The 13,892-nt window shown below is 46.3% G+C and overlaps 1 pseudogene; it reads left to right on the top strand.

The window, feature by feature from the left end:
- LOC111524497 overlaps positions 1-12,576 on the top strand; it is a 24,398-nt pseudogene extending 11,822 nt beyond the window's left edge.
- Positions 12,577-13,892: the final 1,316 nt, after the last annotated feature.

Below are 13,892 nucleotides of genomic sequence, written 5' to 3'. Positions count from 1 at the left end.
TTTTGAGACGGAGTCTCGCTCTGTCGCCCGGGCTGGAGTGCAGTGGCTGGATCTCAGCTCACTGGAAGCTCCGCCTCCCGGGTTCACGCCATGCTCCTGCCTCAGCTTCCCGAGTAGCTGGGACTACAGGCGCCTGCCACCACGCCCGGCTAATTTTTTTATTTTTTATTTTTTAGTAGAGACGGGGTTTTGCCATGTTAGCCAGGATGGTCTCGATCTCCTGACCTCGTGATCCGCCCGTCTCGGCCTCCCAAAGTTCTGTGATTACAGGCTTGAGCTACCGCGCCCGGCCCTAATTTTGTATTTTTAGTAAAGGCGGGGTTTCACCATGTTGGCTAGGCTGGTCTTGAACTCCTGACCTCAGGTGATCCACCCGCCTCGGCCTCCTAGAGTGCTGGGATTACAGGCGTGAGCCACTGTGCCTGGCCTTCTACATGTCTTTAATAAAGAGTCAAACGTGTTTTCTAGCACATTTGTAGTTTTTTAACATTTAACTGTTAATATATCTGAAATGTATTTAGTTGTTAAGAAAAGGTAAGAATGGCTGGGCGCGGTGGCTCGCGCCTATAATCCCAGCACCTTGAGAGAAGTGTGGGTCACCTGAGGTTGGGAGTTTGAGACCAGCCTGACCAATATGGAGAAACCCCGTCTCTACTAAAAATACAAAATTAGCCGGGCGTGGTGGTGCATGCCTGTAATCCCAGCAACTCTGGAGGCTGAGGCAGGAGAATCGCTTGAACCCAGGAGGCGGAGGTTGCAGTGAGCCAAGATCGCGCCATTGCACTCTAGCCTGGATGACAAGAGCAAAATTCCGTCTCAAAAAAAACAAAAACAAAAACAAACAGGTACGAATCAACTTTATTTTTTTTTCAAGTTGTTGTTCGTTCTTCCAGTATAATTTATTGAATAATCTTTGTCTACCTCTCTGAATTAAAATGCAACCATATAACAAATTACCATATATTCTTGGGTCTATTTAATTGAAGGCTGTATTAATTTTTTTTTTTTTTGAGAGGGAGTCTGACTGTCGCCCAGGCTGGAGTGCAGTGGCGCCATCTTGGCTCACTGCAAGCTCTGCCTCCCGGGTTCACGCCATTCTCCTGCCTCAGCCTCCAGAGTAGCTGGGACTGCAGGCACCCGCCACCACACCAGGCTAATTTTTTGTATTTTTAGCAGAGACGGGATTTCACGGTGTTAGCCAGGATGGTCTCAATCTCCTGACCGCGTGATCCACCAGCTTCGGTCTCCCAAAGTGCTGGGATTACAGGTATGAACCACCGTGCCCAGTCTAAAATTGTTTTATAGTAGATTTTAATATCTGGTGTGCTAAGTCCCCCACCCCATATGCTGCTTTTCCAATTTTTCCAAAATATTTATTTTTATTATTATTATTTTTTTGAGACAGAGTGCCCAGGCTAGAGTGTAGTGGTGTGATCTTGGCTCACTGCAAGCTCTGCTTCCTGGGTTCAAGCAATTCTCCTGCCTCAGCCTCCTGAGTAGCTGGGATTACAGGCGTGTGCCCCCACTCCTGGCTAAGTTTTGTATTTTTAGTAGAGACGGAGTTTCACCATGTTGGTCAGGTTGGTCTCAAACTCTTGACCTTGTGATCCGCCTGCCTAGGCCTCCCAAAGTGCTAGGATTACAGGCGTGAGCCACCACGCCTGGCTATGTATTTATTTTTAATGAAAACTTTACAATCATTTTTCAAGTTCCCCAAAAAGTTAAAATTTCATTGTGATTATATTGCCTTTATAAATTAAAGTAATCAACATCTTTAGAATATTGACTGTAAACAGAAACAAGTATAATTCTGCATTTATTCTATCATCTATATTCTGCAGTAACATTTTATAGTTTTCTTCATCAGGTCTTGTACATTTTTATTAAGTTTAATCCTAGAGTGTTTTTTGCTAAAACAAATTATTTGCTATTGTGAACAGGATTTTTTTCTTTTTATTGCATTTCCACCAATTCGTTGCTTATGTATAGGAAATTTAAAAATGTTTTTCCAGTTTGCAGGAAGCTCCTTCGTCTACCTCTTGTCTCCAGTGGAAACTCCTGTGACTATCTTCTGAGCTAAGCTTGATTGGATCACAGTTAAAGAAAAAGTGAGGCACTTCTCCAGGAAGACAAGAAAATTTCTTTTTGTGGTTGGACTTATAAAATGTTGGAATAGTAAGTCTGTCTTTGTCCACTCTGGCTGCTATAACAAAATACCATAAACTAGGTAGCTTATAAACAACAGAAACTTCTCACAGTTCTGGAACCTGGAAAGTCCAAGAACAAGACAAGATTAGGTGTCTGATAAGGGCCTGCTTCCTCATAAATGGTACCTTCTTGCTGTGACCTCACGTCGTAATATAAGGGATGAGGAGTCTCTCTTCGCCCTCTTTTATAATGTCACGAATGCACTCAAAGACCTCACTTTCTAGTACCATCACCCATGGGGGCTAGGATTTCAACATATGAATTTGGTGGGGGGAGTGGGACACAGATATTCAGATAATAGTAAAGTCTTAATTCATTAATATGTAATTTTTTGCCTGGTGCAGTGGCTCACACCTGTAATTCCAGCACTTCCAGAGGCTGAGGCAGGTGGATCACTTAAGCCCAGGAGTTCGAGATCAGTCTGGGTAAAATGGCAAAACCCCATGTCTACAAAAAATACAAAAATTAGTCAGGCATGGTGGCGCACCTGGAGTCCTTCCTGAGGCAGGAAGATCACCTGAGTCTAGGAGGTGGAGGTTGCATTGAATCATGATCGTGCCACTGCACTCCAGTCTGGCAGAGCAAGGCTGTCTAAAAAAAAAGAAAGAAAGAAAAAGGCTGGGTGTGGTGGCTCAAGCCTGTAATCCCAGCACTTTGGGAGGCCGAGGTGGGTGGATCACGAGGTCAGGAGATCGAGACCATCCTGGCTAACATGGTGAAACCCCGTCTCTACTAAAAATACAAAAAATTAGCCGGGCGTGGTGGCGGGCGCCTGTAGTCCCAGCTACTCGGAGGCTGAGGCGGGAGAATGGCATGAACCCGGGAGGTGGAGCTTGCAGTGAGCCGAGATCGTGCCACTGCACTCCAGCCTGGGCGACACAGAGAGACTCCGTCTAAAAAAAAAAAAAAAAGAAAAGAAAAAGTGTTTAGCACCCCATTAATTAAAAAATAAATAAATGTATAAAATATGTAATTCCCCCCCCACCCCGGAAACTGTTACCAAAAATGTTCTGTTGACTTATCCTGTGATATCAGGCAATATTCACAATTCAGTCCAATTCTATAACCTTAAAAAACACGTTTATTGATTTTTTTTTTTTTTTTAAATTTTATGAGACAGGATCTTGCTCAGTCTCCCAGGCTGGAGTGCAGTGGCAGGATCACGGCTCACTACAGCCTCAACATCCTGGCTCAGCCTTCCAAGTAGCTGGGACTACAGCTGCATGTCACCACGCCCAGCTAATTTTATTTTATTTTTTATATTTTTTATAGAGACAGGGATCTCACCACGTTGCTCAGGCTGGTCTCGAACTCCTGAGCTCAAGTGATCTTCCTGCCTTGGCCTTCCAAAGTGCTGGGACTACTGACATGAACCACCATGCCTGGCCAAAAACCACTTTTTTTTTTTTTTTTTTTGAGACGGAGTCTCCCTCTGTCGCCGGATCTCAGCTCACTGCAAGCTCCGCCTGCCAGGTTTACGCCATTCTCCTGCCTCGGCCGCCCGAGTAGCTGGGACTACTGGCGCTCGCCACCTCGCCCAGCTAGTTTTTTGTATTTTTTAGTAGAGACGGGGTTTCACCGGGTTAGCCAGGATGGTCTTGATCTCCTGACCTCGTAATCCACCCGTCTCGGCCTCCCAAAGTGCTGGGATTACAGACTTGAGCCACCGCGCCTGGCCAAAAACCACTTTTATTATTAAAAGTTTTAAACACACGAAGGTAGAAAGAATATTATAATGAACCTCTATGTACCTATCACTCAGCTTTAACAATTATCAACTCTGCCTGGTGCAGTGGCTCATGCCTGTAATCCCAGCACTTTGGGAGGAAGAGGCGGGTGGATCACGAGGTCAGGAGTTCAAGACCAGCCTGGCCAAGATGGTGAAACCCTGTCTCTACTAAAAATACAAAAAAATTAGCTGGACACAGTGGCAAGTGCCTGTAATCCCAATTACTCGGGAGGCTGAGGCAGGAGAATCGCTTGAACTCGGGGGGCAAGGTTGGAGTGAGCCGAGATCATGCCACTGTACTCCAGCCTGGGTGACAGAGTGAGACTCCATTTCAGAAAAAAAAAAAAAAAATCAACTCATTGCTATTTTGGTTTCAATGTTCCACATATTCCTCACCACACACACCCTTATTCTCTGCCACTTGAATCATTTCCAAAACTTTGTGATGGCGTGGGTTTCCTTGCCCAATGGGGCAACTAGCCTCTTTTCACAATGTCTATTTGATCATGTGGACAGTCACATATTATTATGCCATATAGTAGGAATACCTTGGTCCCACCCCTCCTTTCTTTTTTGTTCATTTCTTTCTCTACTGAGTGGCAGCAAGCCTGAGGCACTGGATATTGTGCTACTTTTTTGGTTTAGCTATCTACAGATGACACTATGAACAGATCCTGACTTGGTAGATGGGTTATGAACACCTCCTAGTTAAATAGCAAGGGGGAGGGGCCAAACTGAATGCCAAACATCCCCATTCCCATCCCTGCACATTAGAAGAGAAGGGGGAAGAGATGATTGACACTACTATGAGCTCTGTGTGCTACCTCCCACCTCCCTGAGTTAGATTTATAGAAGCCTTACAAAGAGATTACTGGACTCAAAGATGTCAGTTTTCTGAAAATAGAATATAAAAGTACTCAGTGCCATTTTTGTTCTCAGCTGTAAGTTCTGTCAGGAAATACATGGAAGACAAGAAAGATACTGCTTAACACATCTATCACCATGTTACACATATAAACTCAAGAAATGCAGGAAATGGCTCCACTGCTGCACTGCTGTTCTGCCTTGCAAGAGAGCTCTGGCACAGAATGTGGGTCCAGAGACCTGGCTCTGCTTGCAGTAGCTCCCCCTTGCCCTATTTCATTCTGCAGGGCCACCAAGGCCTTGGGACACTGCAAGTGCTAAAGCTACAGACCGTTTGGTTGCAACGTGGAGTCCCTCAGGTGTATAGACTCTCTCTCTCTCTCTCTTTTTTTTTTGGAGGTGAAGTTTCGCTCTTGTTGCCCTGGCGGGAACACAATAGCACGATCTCATCTCGCTGCAACCTCTGCCTCCTGGGTTCAAGCAATTCCCCTGCCTCAGCCTCCCAAGTAGCAGGGATTACAGGTGTCCACCACGATGCCCAACTGATTTTTGTATATTTAGTAGAGACAGGGTTTTACCATGTTGACCAGGCTGGTCTTGAATTCCTGACCTCAGATGATCCACCCGCCTCAGTCTCCCAAAGTGCTGGGATTACAGGCGTGAGTCACTGCGCCTGGGCTAGACTCTCTTTTTAAAGATTGACTGGAGATCATCATGGCGGATGGGAGGCAGAACTAGACTGCAGCTCTGACTTTGATGGACAGAGCGGTGTGTGGAGGCTCGCACCATGAATTTTAGCTTCAGATCAACTGCAAGAACAGACCACCAATCTTGAGAGGACCCACAGACTCTCTGACGGAAGCAGACTGCTCCTCCAGGACCCTGGAGACACCCCAAATATTGTGAGAGCCCAAACTGCAAAAGTGGGAAAGGTAGATCCTCCTGTCCCAAACACACACCCTCTCTGGAGAAATTGAAGGACTGTTTGCAGGAGAAGTTTCTGATCTTACCTGGAGCTGAGTCAATTAGAGAGCCCAGTGAAATACAGGCATAGAGGAAGCAGGAGGAAAGGCCCTGGAAACTTGCTGGGTCCCCAGCATGCCATTCCTGCCTGAAACCACAGGGATCTATCAGGAGAGTGGGCAGAAGAGTGAGGGACACCACCACAGGGAGAAGGAAGTGTCCAGCTGAACTTTGTGACAATTCGAACCTGGTGAGAAGCCTCCTGGCCAGAACTCAAGGGAGGGCGCAAATCGATGTGCAGACTCCACAGAGGGGGGAAGAACTAAAGCCCTTTTCTTTTGCAGCTGGGAGGAGGGTAGCCTGGGGCAAGTTCTCAAGCCCAGCTCACCCACTGCCCAGAAATAGACTTGAAGCTGTTAGGGGGTACATAGTGGGAATGAGACTAGCTCTTCAGTTTGTGTGGGAAGTGGGTAAGGCCCGTGACTGTGCTTCCCCCCACTTCTCTGACAAACTGCATGACTCAGCAGAGGCAGCTATAATCCTCCTAAGTACACAACTCCATTGACCTGGGAACCTTACCCCATCCCCCACAACAGCCACAGCAAGACCGGCCCAAGAATAGTCTGAGCTCAGACACACCCAGCCCTGCCCCCACCTGATGGGCCTTCCCTATCCACTCTGGTAGCTGAAGACAAAGGGCATATAATCTTGGGAGTTCAAGGGTCCCACCCACCACTGGTTCCTCTCCATACTACCATAGTTGATGTTTTCTGGAAAGCGCCACCTCCTGGCAGGAGGCCAACCAGCACAAAAATAGAGCATTAAATCACCAAAGCTAAGAACCCTCACAGAACCCACTGCGCTCCCCTGCCACTTCCACCGAACAGGCACTGGTATCTACTCTGTGCGGACAACTCCCAGTACCAGCCCAGAGCCGGGTAGACGTGCTGGGTGGCTAGACCCAGAAGAGAGACAACAATCACTGCAGTTTGGTTCACAGGAAGCCACATCCACAGGAAAAGGGGAGAGTACTACATCAAGGGAACAACACCCCGTGGCTCACAGGAAGCCACATCCATAGAAAAAGGGGAGATCCGTGGGACAAAAGAATCTGAACAACAGCCTTCATCCTTCGACCCTCCCTCTGACAGAGCCTATCCAAATGAGAAGGAACTAGAAAACCAACCCTGGTAATATGACAGAAAAAAAGGCTCTTTAACACCCCCCAAATAATCATAGTAGCTCACCAGCAGTAGATCCAAACCAATAAGAGAGCCCTGATTTACCTGAAAAAGAATACAGGAGCTTAGTTATTAAGCTAATCATGGAGGCACCAGAGAAAGGCGAAGCCCAGGGCAAAGAAATCCAGAAAACAGTACAAGTGAAGAGAGAAATATTTAGGGAAATAGCATAAAGAAAAAACAATCAAAACTTCAGGAAACACTGGACACACTTATAGAACTGCAAAATGCTCTGGAAAGTCTCAGCAACAGAATTTGAACAAGTAGAAGAAAGAAATTCAGAGCTCGAAGACAAGGTCTAACAAAGACAAAGAAAAAAGAAAAAGAAAATATGAGGCTGGGCACAGTGGCTCACGCCTGTAATCCCAACACTTTGGGAGAGGTCACGAGGTCAGGAGATTGAGACCAGCCTGGCCAACAGGGTGAAACCCTATCTCTACTAAAGATACAAAAATTAGCTGAGTGTGATGGTGTGTGCCTGTAATCCCAGCTACTCAGGAGGCTGAGGCAGGAGAATCGTTTGAACCAGGGTGTTGGAGGTTGCAGTGAGCCGAGATGGTGCCATTGCACTCCAGCCTGGCAACAGAGCAAGACTCCATCTCAAAAAAAAAAAAAAAAAAGAAAGAAAGAAAGAAGAAAATATGAACAAAACCTCCAAGAAGTCTGGGATTATGTGAAATGACCAAACCTAAGAATAATTGGTGTTTTGAGACTAGCCTGGCCAATATGGTGAAACCCTGTCTCTACTAAAAGTACAAAAAATTAGCCAGGAGTGGTGGCACGTGCCTGTAGTCCCAGCTACTCAGGAGGCTGAGGTAGGAGAATTGCTTGAACCCGGGAGGCAGAGGTTGCAATGAGCTGAGACTGTGCCACTGCACAACAGCCTGGGTGACAAAGCGAGACTCCGTCTCAAAAAAAAAAAAGAAGAAGAAGAATCAGTGTTGCTGAAGAAGAAAATTCTAAAACCTTGGAAAACATATTTGGGGGAATAATTTAGGAAAAGTTCTCCAAACTTGCTAGAGACCTAGACATCCAAAAACAAGAAGCGCAAAGAACACCTAAGAAATTCATCACAAAAAGAACATCATCTAGGCACACTGTCATCAGGTTGTCATCAGGTTATCTAAAGCTAATACAAAGGAAAAAATCATAAGAGCTGTGAGACAGAAGCACCAGGTAACCTATAAAGGAAAACCTATCAGATTCACAGCAGATTTCTCAGCAGAAACCCTACAAACTAGAAGGGTTTGTGGGGCCCTATCTTCGGACTCCTCAAACAAAACAATTATAAGCCAAGAATTTTGTATCTAGCAAAACTAAGCATCGCATATGATAGAAAGATACAGTTTAGGCCGGGCGCGGTGGCTCAAACCTGTAATCCCAGCACTTTGGGAGGCCGAGACGGGCCTATCACGAGGTCAGGAGATCGATACCATCCTGGCTAACACGGTGAAACCCCGTCTCTACTAAAAAATACAAAAAAGTAGCCGGGCGAGGTGGCGGGTGCCTGTAATCCCAGCTACTTGGGAGGCTGAGGCAGGAGAATGGCGTAAACCCGGGAGGCGGAGCTTGCAGTGAGCTGAGATCCGGCCACTGCACTCCAGCCTGGGTGACAGAGCGAGACTCCGTCTCAAAAAAAAAAAAAAACAGTCTATTTCATACAAACAAATGCTGAGATAATTTGCCCCTACCAAGGCACCACTACAAGAACTACTAAAAGGAGCTCTGTATCTTAGAAGAGGCCGGGGGCAGTGGCTCTTCCTCTGTGCCAGAAGCAGAAGTGTGTTGTCATTATTCCTGGGCAGACAGGAAGATGAAAATTTCCTCCTCTCTTCTCAATTTTTATTTTTATTTAATTTATTTATTTACTTATTTTGAGACGGAGTTTCGCTCTTGTTGCCCAGGCTGGAGTGCAATGGCGCGGCATCTCTGCTCACCACAACCTCCGCCTCCGGGATTCAAGCGATTCTTCTGCCTCAGCCACCCAAATAGCTGGGATTATAGGCGTGCGCCACCACACCAGGCTCATTTTGTATTTTTAGTAGAGATGGGGTTTCTCCATGTTGGCTATATTGGTCTTGAACTCTGACCTCAGGTGATCCGCCCTCCTCCGCCTCCCAAAGTGCTGGGATTACAGGCCTGAGCCACCGCGCCCAGCCTTATTTAGTTTTTTGAGAGGGAGTCTTGCTCTGTTACCCAGGATAGAGTGCAGTGGCACCGTTTTGGCTCACTGCAACCTCCCCTTCCTGGGTTCAAGTGATTCTCCTGCCTCCACTTCCTGAGTAGGTGGAATTACAGGCGCCTGCCATCACGCCCGGCTAATTTTTGTGTTTTTGGTAGACGTGGGGTTTCACCATGTTGGTCGGACTGGTCTCAAACTCCTGACCTCAAGTGATCCGCCTGCCTCAGCCTCCCAAAGCACTGGGATTACAGGTGTGAGCCACCGCGCCCAGGGTCTCCCCATTTGCAATTAAGTGGAAGCACGAAATTATTTCTGGCCAATAGAAGTAAACAGAAGAGGCTGGGTGCAGTGGCTGACTCCTGCGATCCCAGCACTTTGGGAGGCTGAGGCGGGGGATCACTTGAGACTCAGGAGTTCCACACCAGCCTGGCCAAGGTGGCAAAACATTGTCTCTACTAAAAACACAAAGATAATTAGCCAGGTGTGGTGGCACGCACCTGTAATCCCAGCTACTCGGGCAGCAGAATCATTTGAACTGGGAGGAGAAGGTTGCAGTGAACCAAGATGGCACAACTGCACTGCAGCCTGGGTGACAGAGCAAGACTCCTTATTAAAAAAAAAAAAAAAAAAAAGGAAACAGGAGTAATATAAATATACAGCACTTCCGGGTTCCAGGCCTGGTCTTTTTTTTTTTTTGAGACAAGCTCTCCCTCTATGTCCTCCAGACTGGAGAGTAGTGGTGCAATCTCGGCTCACTGCAACCTCCTTCTCCCAGGTTCAAGCCATTCTCATGCCTCAGCCTCCCAACTAGCTGGGATTACAGGCACATGCCACCACGCCCAGCTAACTTCTGTATTTTTAGTAGAAATGGGGTTTCGCTGCATTGGCCAGGTGGGTCTCAAACTTGTGACATCAAGTGATCCACCCACCTTGGCCTCCCAAAGTGCTGGGATTACAGGCGTGAGCCACCGGGCCCCAGCCAGGCCTAGTTTTTAACTGAGTTCTTTAGTTCTCTTTGCCTGCCATGGTGACCTTGGCTAACTCAACTTCCAGATGGTTTCGCTACTGGTTAGCTGCATAAAGGACAGTTCACAGCAGACTGCAGTGTGAACAAGAAACAAACTTTCATTGTGTTAAGCCATTGAGATTTATGGGTTATTTGCAACCTTAGCTAATGAATTACCTTGATAAATACACATTGTGGGGATAATGCTGTATTAACTCCTGCTTTGTGTAACCTCCTTAAGTATCCATATTTGCCATTAAGGAAGTTTTATATTCTGTAACTGTTGGTGGATTTCCATATATCATAACACCATCACTCAGTGTTGGCCATTTGGTAAACAAAAATGTGTCATGCAGCATGATTACTTTTGGTAGTTTATCAGATTTGTAGGAAACAATAGTTTCTCTTGTATTCAAAAGTAAAGAAACTCTGGTTCATAAGGTGGCAAACTCCCTTTTCAGAAACCTCACTGTGTGAACAACGGTGGAGTCTTCCAGTGCTTCCACTGCAGTAAATCAGCATTAGCAATGTGACATAAGTGAATCTTCACCCTCCACTGCACTACACTCTCCTCACTTTCATGTGAGGGGAGCACTGAGACCACTGCAGTCTGATACTATGTAAATATCAACTGTTTCCAGCCATCACTGTAGACATACAATTTTTCTGCTTTTTGATATTTAAGATTACAGAGCAGGGAATATTAAGACCGTGCTTATTTTGCTTGTGAATAGTATGATTTCCCAAAATCCCCAAATTATATTGGTTATTTTGAGACTTCAAATCCACTCCCATTCCTACTCCCTCGCCTATGTTGGCATACACTATTTTAAAAGCAGAACTTACGTTTTAGAGGAGGCGCTGGCAATTTGGAATATGAAAGAATGTGGCTGGTTTTATCTTGGTTGTTCTTGAATGGCTATTCTTACCCGAGTGAGGCAAACCCAGCATGGGTAGGCGCCCTGGAAGTGGACAAAATAAACCTGTGCTTGTGTCAATTTGTATCTCCTCATGCTGTTTCCTGTATGTCTTCCTTGAGAAAAACTGAGAAAATTGACCAGACTTTTGTTTTGTTTTGTGTTTGAGACAGGGTCTTGCTCTGTCATCTAGGCTGGAGTGCAGTGGCACAATCTCGGCTCACTGCAGCCTTGACTTCTTAGGCTCAGGTGACCCTCCTGTCTCAGCCTCCTGAGTAGCTGGGACCACAGACACATGACACCATGCCCAGCTAATTTTTTGTTTTCTGTAGTGATGGGGTCTCCCGATGTCGCCCAGGCTGAGACTTTACAAAAAAAAAAAAGAAAAATATCTGGCCAGGCGCGGTGGCTCACACCTGTATACCCAGCACCTTGGGAGGCCAAGGCAGGTGGCTCACTTGAGGTCAGGAGTTCGAGACCAGCCTGGCCAGCATCGTGGAACCCTGTCTCTACTACAAATACAAAAATTAGTCAGGCATAGTGGCGTGCACCGGTAATCCCAGCCACTTGGGAGGTTGAGGCAGGAGAATGACTTGAACCAGGGAGGCGTGGAGGTTGCAGTGAGCCATGATTGTGCCACTGGACTCCAGCCTGGGCAAGGCTCCATCTCAAACAAAAAAAAAAGAAAAAATATCTGGGGTCCCCGGCCTTATGACCACCTTGCTGCTCAGCCTGCTGGCTGGCCCCCAAAAGGTTGCAGCCAAATGTGGTCTCTCCTTCGCCTGCCCCAAAGGATTCAAATGCTGTGGCGACAGCTGCTGCCAGGAGAATGTGTTCTTCCCTGGCCCCTTGAGGATCTTCGTCATCATGTTCCTGATCACCCTGCCCTCTTGTGCATCTGTGACTGGCTAAGCACTACTGTCCCAACTGCAGAGACCCGGACCCAGACGCCCTGACGGATTGCCGGGGACCCTGGGAACTGCCCTCCATCATCCCGCTAGAGAGGGTCAGAGCATCCCTCTCTGCACCCCCACCCTCCTACAGTGAGGTGATTCTGAAGCCTACCTGGGGCCCAACTTCCACAGAGCCACCCCCTCGCTACAGCTTCAGGCCTGAAGAATATACCGGGGATCAGAGGGCCATTGACAACCCAGCCTTCTGAGTCACCTCCTGCCTAGAATCTTACCATCAGCAACCTCCTCTGCAGTGCCTCCTGGATCAAGCTAGAGACTGCTGGCACCCCAGGAATGTCCCTGCCCATCCTGCCCTGTCTCTGTTCATTCTTGGATTTAACTTGTGGCTTTTTCTGCCTCTGTTCCCAACCCAGCAGCCTCTGTTGTCCTGAGGGTCAGGCTGGAGTGACAGTATCTGCCCACCCCCCAACCCAAGAAAGAGGCTGCTGGAAGGAAAATGCCGACCATTGGAGGTGCCCAACAGCACAATGGGCTACTCTGAGGGGTAGTAAAAGCCCCATTTCTGGAGTTATGCAAATCTTGACTGGACAGTCAGCTCTGAGATTTTATCAGGGCACTTCTATACCTGTGGGAGACTGGACTGGATGGGCTCTGAGCCAGCTTCCAATCTTACTTGAATAGAGAACTCACTGTACCCACCCCCAACACGTGGTAAACACACATCCTCACTGAAAACAAAAAAATCTCTGATCTATGTGAAATATTTTATAAACTATAAAGCCACTAAAAACACTAGCTCTTCCACTTTCAATGAATTGACTGTTAAACCTATATAGAAAGTCACTTCATTCAGTCGCTTAAGTGTACATTTTGCAACTCTTCTTATCCTGAAGAGTATACTAGAAAGATATATTGTTCAAGTTGCTCTGTGGTTGCTTTAATGCTCATACAAAAAAAAAATTAATGACTAATATGAGCATTTGGTTAACATTTTTTGTTGTTGTTGTTGTTGTTGAGACGGAGTCTGGCTCTGTCACCCAGGCTGGAGTGCAGTGGCCGGATCTCAGCTCACTGCAAGCTCCGCCTCCCGGGTTTAGGCAATTCTCCTGCCTCAGCCTCCCGAGTAGCTGGGACTACAGGCGCCTGCCACCTCGCCCGGCTAGTTTTTTGTATTTTTTTAGTAGAGACGAGGTTTCACCGTGTTAGCCAGGATGGTCTCGATCTCCTGACCTAGTGATCCGCCCGTCTCAGCCTCCCAAAATGCTGGGATTACAGGCATGAGCCACCGCGCCCGGCAACATGATTTTTAAGACTTGAAATGTTGCTGCCATGTTCTGTACCTGTGCTATTCAATATGGTAGCCACTAGCCACATGTGACTATCGAGCCTCTGAATTGTGGCTAGTTTGATTAAAGAATTGATTTTAAAATTTTATTTGATTTTAAAAAACTTAAGTTTAAATAATCATGTAGATAACACAAATATAGAAGGCTTCTGTAGTATAAAAAGTACTATTGGATAGCACTATTCTACACAAAATCCTCATAAATATTAGTTATTATTTAGAACTATGCCATCTGATATATAGCTGTTGGTTACATGTAGCCATTGAACACCTGAAATGTGGTTATTCTGAATTGAGAAATGCTGTCAATATAAAATACATTAGATTTCAAAGGCATAGCATGAAAAAATGAAAATATGTAAAATGTCATAATAATTTTTATATTGATCATCATAGTAGGTAGAATAATGGCCCACTGAAGATCTCCATGTACACATCTTGAAAACCTGTGAATATGTTTCATATATTACATGGTGAAGGGGAATTAAGGCTGTAGAAGGAATTAAGATTGCTAATCAGCTGA

This window comes from Piliocolobus tephrosceles, chromosome 6 (genome assembly GCF_002776525.5).
Source record: "Piliocolobus tephrosceles isolate RC106 chromosome 6, ASM277652v3, whole genome shotgun sequence".
Lineage (NCBI taxonomy): Eukaryota > Metazoa > Chordata > Mammalia > Primates > Cercopithecidae > Piliocolobus > Piliocolobus tephrosceles.
This window is presented reverse-complemented; position numbering and strand designations above follow the sequence as displayed.